Genomic DNA, 9,870 nt, shown 5'->3' on the forward strand with positions numbered 1-9,870 from the left:
AGAAGTCTTTATTCTAGGGCAATTTTAGATCTTGTACTAAGGCTTGATCTTTCTGAAATCTTCACAGAAGGCCTCAGGTGTTCAGTGAGGTTCTCCACTCTGAATAGTTGGAACTCCAATGCCCCTGAAGCATGTGTGTATTCTAAGATATTTTCAGTTAATGAAAACCAGGAACTTATTTTTGTCAAGCCTCATAAAATATCACCCTGTTACATGTGCAGTTTGGTATTTAGGCGTGTAAGTGGAGCCCTACGCTGGAGTTTTTCTTTGCTCCCCTTTCTCTGTGACTCTGACACACGGATTTTAGTTGCTTTCTGCTCCCTGAACTCTGTATCTTCTCAACCAAGCAAACATAATTCACTCTACTTAGGTTTCCCTCCTTGCAGCTGGTCTGCAAAATGTTTCCAGGGATAAATCCTGGGCTTTCCTTGTTGGTTTTCCTTCTCTCAGGAATAACGATCCCACTCTACCTATTATCTAGCATATGAAAAATGTTGATTCAATGCATTTTTTCAATTTTGTAGCCTTTCTGGTGAAATAGCAAATATAGCACATAACTGGTATTATTTGCTAATAATTTGTTCAGGATTTTCTGTCTATGTTTCTACTGTTGTTTGAATTTCAAGAAATTGTGTCAAGTAGGCATCATTTTTCTCTAAATGCTGGTAGAATCCACAGTGAGACTACCAATTCCCAGAGTCACTTTTTGGACAGGTTCTTTACAAGTTCAATTTTCTTAACAGATATAATCTGTTGAGATTTTCTGTATTTTCTTATACCAGTAATGACAATGGTAATTTGTTTTTCAAAGTATATTCATCTCCACATTGACAAGTTTCGATGCATAAAATTGTTCATCATAATTACCATAGTATCTGTATTGATATCCTGTGTTCTCTTTATTTCCTGATAATAAAAATTTTCATTTTTTTTTAACATTTTCCCTTTATCAATATGGTTAAAGGTTTTGAAATTATATTTCCTTTTCAAATAACTTTTTTTTGTTGTTTTTGTATTATTGAGGATTTTTAAAAATATATATTTTTGAAAAAAATTCGACTTCTGTTTTAGGTTCAGGGGTACGTGTGCAGGTTTGTTACTTGGGCATATTGCATCATGGTAAGATTTGGGGTACAATTGATTCCATCACCCTGGAACAAAGAACTTTTTTCTTTTCCTTTTTTTATTTGCACAATTCAATTATGATATGTTTTAAGTTGATCCTTTATTTATCCTAGTTTGCATTATAGAGTTTTTTGGAGCTGATGGTTTAACAGAAAAATCATTTATAACAATTATTTTTCCAAAATTTGTTCTACTCCTTTCTCTTCTTCTTCTGAGACTAGAATTGTATGTTAGAATACTTAATATTATTCTTTATATCAGTAATATTCAACTCATATTTAATGTTTTTCTTTCTTTGTTTCAGTCTGTATAATTTATATCATATATTTTAGGTCACCGTTACTTGCTTCTGCCCTGTTCCATTTGTCGTTTAGTCTATCCAATAAATATTTGGTTGCCATTACAGAATTTTTTAGTTTTCGAATTTTCTTTTGTTTGTATTATGTTATTCTGATATATTAATATTTCATCTTCTGACACATTATAGCCATATTTCTGGTAAATTTTTAAAAATATTTATAATAGTTACTTTAAAGTTCTTGTTTTCTGATTCTAGTAGCTGAGTCACCTGTAGCTCTGCTTCTACTGATGATATAATTTCTTTCTTATGGGCCGCCATTTTTTTGTACTTTTACCTGTCTCTGATATATAATTTTAACCTTATTTCACACATCATGTGTAAGACAACGAACACACACACATTTGTTTTGCGTGTATATTATCTAGAACGTGCAAGCTCTTTTTATTGTCTAACAATTAGAGTGAGAGAGGCTGATGCTGTAAATTTTTCCTAGAATTGGGATGGTGTGGGGAACAGTTTTATTTCGACTGAGTTTATGTGTGATTATCCAAACTCTGAACCTTCGGGATTTTGGCCATCTTTTTGATCTTGTCAGTCTTTGAGCTACAAGAGTGTTGGATTCCTGTTTTAAATATTTTTGTTTGCCTTTGGATTCAGTCAGCTCTGGAATCCATGCACTCTGAGAATATGTAAACTTTTGCTGCTTCTCTCTGCTTTTCAGTCCCTTCACCACTGCCTCTTACTTAGTTAAACTCAGGGAAAATTATTTGATGAATTTATCTATTCTTGCATCTGGAGCTCATGCAGTTCAAATCATCTTTTTAATTCACAGCATTGTGTAAGAATTAGCTGATTTCTCTTTATCCCATCGGCAACATCTTTATATCTACAGACACCTGATAACTCTGTGTACACATATTTTGCATAGGCACTCCACTCCAGCATCATGCTGCCCTGTGACAGGCTAATTGATGTCTAAAAGTTAGTTTCTCAAAGCCCCTTTGTATGTATCTTGTTTGATAGCCCGATATCAAAAGTATAATTCTTTTCATCTGGAATTTTCTTATGTTCATCATCTTTATCATTTCCTGTCATTGTCTATTTTAACAGGAAGTGGGAAATCCTCTCATAGTATCTTAACATTATAATCCATCAATCACTGTGACTACAATAGTAATAGGACATTGTACTTCATTTGAACATATTTTTAGTTAATGCAAAAAGTTACTGTTGATTTCCAAATATTACAAATAGGCTGGGTGTGGTGCCTCATGCCTATAATCTCAGCAATTTGGGAGGCTGAGGCAGAAGGACGGCTTGAGGCCAGGATTTCAAAACTAGCCTGGGGTACATGGCAAGACCCCACCTCTACAAAAAATTTTTAAAAATTACTTGCGCATGGTGGCATATGCCTCTAGTCCTGCCTACTCAAGAGGCTGAGATAGGAGGATCACTGAAGTCCAGGAATTTGAGGCTGCAGTGAGCTATGATTGTGTCACTGCTCTCCAGTTTGGGTGACAGAACTATCCTGTCTTAAAAAAAAAAGACCAAATAAATGTATTTGGATTAAAGTGTTCTTTCCCTGACAGTTGATGATTCAGTCTTTTCAAACTTCATTTACTTACCAGAATTTGAGTTTCTAGTATATAAACGGCATGATGATAGATCTTGAGAACTCAAGACTAAATACTAAAATGAGTCCATGTTTTTCAGTACGTATCAAGGGACATTTCAGAAAAATAATTATAAAAAATAACATCATAAAACTAGAATTTATTGTCAACTGGCTGTGAGAACTGAAGTTGCATTTCTGGTTATGATCTGTGGAGCTGAAATATTAACCTACAGATCTGAAGTGAGAAGCACAGTTGGCAGTTGATGCTGACACATGCTTTCCTGTCACTTGGCACAGACCAAACTGACCGACCTGAAAGTCTTTGAAATCATTTGTCTGTCATGCCATGACTTAGCTCTGGCCACCAACACAGCCTCTGTGCCACCATGAAAAAACTGCAGCTGTCTTTTACTATGTGGAGTTTTCTTTATGGTCAGTATACAATTGCTTTATGAGATATGGTCAAAGTACAGTTAATTATTTTAAGCATAATGTCTCAATTGTACTGATATTCAAAGTAGGTAAAGACCATACATCAAGAGTAGAAGTGGTGTCAAATATCTGTGCTGTATGACATCATGGATTTTTACATTTTATTTTATTTATTATTTATTATTTTTGAGAGGGAGTCTTGCCCTGTCACCCAGGCTGAAGTACAGTGGCATGATCTCTGCTCACTGAAACCTTTGCCCCCTGAGTTCAGGCGATTCTTCTGTCTTAGCCTCCCAAGTAGCTGCGATTACAGGCATGTGCCATCGTGCCCGGCTAATTTTTGTATTTTTAGTAGAGACAGGGTTTCACCATGTTGGCCAGGATGGTCTCGAACTTCAGACATCAGGTGACCTACCTGCCTCGGCCTCCCAAAGTGCTGGGATTATAGACATCAGCCGCTGCGTCTGGCCCACATCTTGGATTTTTAAGTCCAACAGGAAATTACTGTAGCAAAGTCATAGACAGGAAGCAGACTAATACCAGTCCTGTTACAGACTTCAGATTTTCAGGTGTTCTATTGGTTGGAGGGTCAGAATTTGTGATCTTCTATTAGAGGAGCATACATCTTAAAGTGAGAAAGCCACCCTCTATGGATATTTCAGAAATCAGTGGGAAATGGGGGTAAAACAACTTGTTTTACAGCTATAGAGCTGTGAGTGTGAGTCTTTCAGAAGCCAAGTTTAGTTTATTAAAAAGGAAAAAAAAAAAGAATTTCCAGGAATTTTTTTTTTTTTTTTTTTGAGACAGAGTCTTACTCTATCACCCAGGCTGGATTGCAGCCTGGAAGTTAGTTTTTAAATAAGCAGTTATATCTTTTTCTTGATCATGATACAAAGCCAGGAATACACTAAAAATGTATTGTGCATTGACTTTCTTATTCACTTTTTGGTTCTCACTGGGAACCACTAAATGCTTGGATCTAAGTGTATGTGAGACGAGAAGTCTGGTATTTCTATTGAAACTCTCCAAAACCCCTTACTAGCTTGGAAGGAGAATCCCAAATATGTATTTTTCCTTTGCTTCATCTTTCAAAGAGATCCAGACATCTCTGAGAGAATTCTTAATACTATTTTGAAATAGGTTCAATCTTATATAAGAATTTGATGTGTTAAATGTTAAGTGTTTTACAGTAGTGGAGATACAGTAGACTTTGGGAGTATGTACAGAAAATGAACGGAGTAAGATTGCAATTTCAATAAAGAAAAGTATAACTTATTAATATAGGAACTTGAGATGTAGTTACATTGCAGTAGTTCTGGGCACATACTCAGAGGTCATAATATTTTCAACAATTTGCCTTGCATGCTACACATTATCTTCTTAAGGTAACAGGGCTTATGACTTTGAGTGGGCAGCCATTTAAATAGTGACCTTCACAGTCATCCATTCCTTTTTACTTCTTGCTATCTTATCAACAAATTGTATGACATGATAACGCATTATTATTTTGGGATTCGAGACTTGGATTTACACAATATAAATAAGTGACATACTGTCTTCAGGTGTTTAGGATTTAAATTATATAATATAGGGCTTTGAGGAACCCCTTAATGCCTCTTACGACCATCAAAAGATTCAATTGGATCAGAAAACTCCCATGATTGTCATTATTGCTATGTGTAATTCTTCAGAGTCTGACAAAGTCCTAGGCGAGAAAGACTTTGCTATTATGACAATGTGTAATTTGTACAATCAAAGGAACTGTTTTTTCTGTTTGTCTTGGAAGAGTCAGTGCCTAAATCCAGTTACACAGAGGAATATGACATGGCCAAAATAATGCCTTCTGACTATTTCCTGGCTAAAAAGTGCCTGTCTGTTCCCCTGTTCTTTAATTTCCTTGAGGTGTTCTTTCTCTTAAATTTGTAGGAGAAAGCTCCCACTAGCAATGAAATGAACCTTAACTCAAAAAATTTGTACTTAATGCACGTGCATGTTTGTGTGTGTGTATACCAGAATTGTATCAGTAGAATTAATACAAGAAAATATAGGTAATTATGCAGACAACTTTCTAATGGATAAAGATTTTCTATGTATACCTCAAATGTAAGCACCATGAAGGGCAAATTTTAAACATTAAAAGCATATCTTTTTTGAACAGATCATAAAATGAATATAACAAAAATGAATCAAAAAATTTATTATATAAACACCTTTAAAATCAGTAAGACAAAGCTGAACATCTCCAGTAGCAAACTGAACATAAACACAGGTAGAATAATTTTAAAAGGAGATACAGAAACCTTCAATATGCATATGAAAAATTATTTAATCTTGCTGCTATCCACAGATGTAAAAATTAAAATAATAATTTGAAAGTGTCTTTCTCTTACAAACTTGGTAAAGTTTCTCTAAAAATGTCTAAAAATATCATGGCAATTATTTACAGAGAAAATACATGTGTTCATTAAAGTGTGATTTTTTAGGAAAATTATTTTGGGGCAAAGTTAATTTCTGCCATTAATATTTTACATATCACTTCACCTTGAAATATAAATATAGTTTGCACAATACTGCCTACCTAGTAATTGAGACCATGGAGGTTTAGAGATTAGAAAGAAATTATAAAGAAAAAAGAAATAGCCCTTTCTTCTGAGCATAGCTAGCTCATAGAAAACCTGAACAGTTAACCATAGATAAAATACTTTGTTGAGAAAAAAAATGTGTGTGTGTGTGTGTGTGTGTGCATATGTTTCTATAATGTTTCTAAGTCACAATTTTAAAATTCACAATTGCCAAAATCTGTAGGGTAGCCAGGAGCCCCACACACTGGGTGCCAGAATGTAGGGATCCATGAGCCCCATGTTGGGCACCAGAATGTAGGGAGCCAGGCCTATATCACCTGTGGGTACCTTGAATTCAGTGATGACAAAGAAATGAGAAAAAGACAGATTAAGAGAGACAGTGGGACCAGGGGGCCATCACTTATTACTTTGGAGGAAACAGTGAAGGCCCCGAGCTCTGACCATCCACACAATTTATTGATTACAATCAATTTGATCTATAGGGTGGGAGTGGAGTGATGGTGGAGAGAGGGTGACGTGATGGTAGAGTGAATCACTGAGGCAGAACCGAATCAGTGAGTTGAAACTGGTGTGTCATTTTAAGGATTGATAACTGGCAGTTTGGGAGTTCCACAAAACAAGAAATGTGCTTATCTTTAGCTTTTTATCTGTGCGCAGCTGATGAAACGTGGGCCTTACAAGGAGCCTACAAGTCTGGCTATGTCTTAGTGCTACAAAGGGGTTTTACATCCTTGAGCACAATGTTTATGGTAACAGAGCTGAGGTCACCCTGCACCGGAACATGAGGCATGGGGGGCCTTCCTCCTCAGAGGCCTCCTATGGCCTTCTGCAGTTTGTTGTTCCTTGTTTATATGTTACTCATAACAAATTCATGTAGGCACTCTGTATGTCCTTTCTCCTCTGCTATTTTTCTCAACAAAAATCTTTTTTTTTTTTTTTTTTTGACACGAAGTCTCACTGTCACCCAGGCTGGAGTGAGGTGGCGCAATCTTGGCTCACTGCAACCTCTGCCTCCTGGGTTCAAGCAATTCTCCTGCCTCAACCTACCAAGTAGCTGGAACTACAGGCACATGCCACCTCACCCAGCTAATTTTTGTATTTTTAGTAGAGACAGAGTTTCACCATGTTGGCCAGACTGGTCAGGAACTCCTTGGCTAGACGTGTCTCGAACTCCTGACCTCCTGATCCACCTGCCTTGGCCTCCCAAAGTGCTGGGATTATAGGCATGAGCCACTGCACCTGGCCAGATAATTGCCAAAATCTTAATTGCTCCCATGTCCATTGCCTAGGAATGTTAATTTGAGTGGTTCAATACTCTGACATGCTTTAATTTTCCAAACGTCAGCTGTTTAGTGGAATTTATCACACTCAGGAGAAAAACAGTGTGCTGTAATTAATTCAGTACTATGCATAAGACTGGAGCCTGCTATTATTTCAATATTTAACTTTAAAATGTGGTTATTATTTAGTGATCTCGTAGATAATAGAATTTATTAATAATAAACAAATAAGAGATGTCTCATGATTGGAGAAAATGCTCTTGATGGAGGGTAATGGAATTTTAAAAGGTCATGGAATCTGGTCAACACTTTACATGCTTAGATGCCATGCTGATCTCAAACATGCTTTTAGCCAATCTCAGATGTAGAGTCTAGGGTAGTGAGGGTGATGGGACAATATAGGGGAGTCCTTGCCTGCCTGTCTGTTGTCTGTCTACCAAACTATCAATCTTCTATCATCTCTCTGTTTGTTGCATTCCACTCCTACTTAATTTTGAAAAATTATGCATTTTTATAATTGAGTAAGCTGAGTACCTTTGGAAACAGGAAATGTGGAAAGAGAAGTGAGTGCTAATAAATCAATAGGGAAGCAGAAAGCTGAGTGTTTGAAATTTGGGATATGTCTTTACTAAAAATCCTTATAAATCAATACAAGTTACGTGCCTTTTGAAAATGCTTCATTGTAGTGGAATTCAATACTGAATTAAAGGGTAATTCTCACAGTTTACTCTGATTGACACTTATTTAATTGACTTCCACTTCATTAGCTGTTTGTCACATAAGATGCACTACTCTGCAATATCATTGACATTTAAGCATTTGTTAAAATATTATCAATAAGTTGTTTAGAAAACTTGATACATTCTTTCAAAAGATTAATTTTAGATATTTTAATACCAGTATAATTAAAAGTTTAATATGTAGAAAGAATAAATTCTACTTTGAAACAAATATTTATAAAAGACTATATAACTGAGATATCTCTAGGATTCAAGAATTCAAAGATCAAATTAATTTTAAAATCTATCGAAAAGTTTTTGGAGAAGATAGGATAACATATTCATTTTTTACAAAATCAACAAAATTTATTATAAATTAGTAAAAATAACTGAATATATTTTTAAATACCTGTCTAAAATAATCTTTTGCAGGTATTCCATGCCAGGGATCAGTACATAATAAATTTGAAATCTACATAATAATGAGACTAAATATTTAAGGAAATAAATTTAGCTGGATTGAAGATAAAGTATATTTTTAAAAACAATTTTATTTGTCAAATAACTTAAACTTACATTATTAAAATGCTTAGCTCTACATGGGTGAAGAATCAGCACAAGACTCATAATTAATGTAACCATTTGGTGAGTGCATGCTTTCCTGATTTTAAATCAGCTTTCTTATTACTACCCAACTTTTCTGAATTCTAGAACCTGCCAGAACCTCTGGGATGTTCAGATAAAGAGCTGACACAATAATTGTTACTTCAAGTATGATTTAAGTGATGTGCAATCTTGCTGAGAACAAAAAGTAACTGTGAGACTCCTGTAGAGCACTGGATGAGATGCCAGAATGTGATATCCTCACACAACTTTGTGTGTGCGTGTGCGTGTGTGTGTTTGAGAGTGAGAGAGACAGAGACAGAGCCTGTGTGTGTCCACGCACGACTATTAGCAGTGTAGGTAGCTCTGTGATCCATGTAACTAAGAACCTATCTTTCAGAATATAGAACCCAACATACTTTCAGCCTCATCTTTACTTATTCCTCCTCCAGTTTAGGTCTCTGTGAAATGAGAATTCCATCAAGTGTTGTGGGTTGAGATTTTTCTCCTTCAATTTTCATCCTCTTTCAAAAAAGTCTCGCTCAAAATAGATATGTGAATTCTCTCTCTGATGTTGGAAGAAAGCTAAACTTATTCCAACCCTTACCTATGTGAGTGATTTTCACACATGGAAAAAAAGAAAAAAAACTCCATTGTAATAAAATAAGCATTTTTTTTTCTCAGTCTAATTTTGAGATCCACTGAAGTACAAAAGGATCATTGGTTGACCATAAGTCCAGTAAATTATGAGCAGAACTTGATATAAGCCTTAGCATTCCCTAGCTTGGTACAGTTATACCACTGCATAAGATTATTTAGGTTGTGTGGAAACCGATTAATTCATAGTTTATAAGAGCCTGTACAATAAGAACAAAAAAGAATTTTATTTTTCATAATTTCTAATAATTAGTAGGATCCTTAGGTGCCCTTTCATCAGACCAAAATTCATAGGGGAAACCACTTAAAAAGGAACAAGTGACAGGAAATCAGAATTAAATAAGACTGTTTTCAAGGTTCATTAATTCTAATGAGGTTAAGTTCAATAATACTAAAATAAGGCCAGTAACACTAATGAGACTAAGTTCAATAAAATTGAAGTAATCAGGGAACTAAATCAAACATTTAATACTACAGGAATATGAGAATTTTGAGATCTGTTAAAGTATCTCAATTTATATCAGGATGTAAGAAGAAATATTGCCACTTATACACA

The sequence above is a fragment of the Cebus imitator genome, unplaced genomic scaffold (assembly GCF_001604975.1).
Source record: "Cebus imitator isolate Cc_AM_T3 unplaced genomic scaffold, Cebus_imitator-1.0 Scaffold42, whole genome shotgun sequence".
Lineage (NCBI taxonomy): Eukaryota > Metazoa > Chordata > Mammalia > Primates > Cebidae > Cebus > Cebus imitator.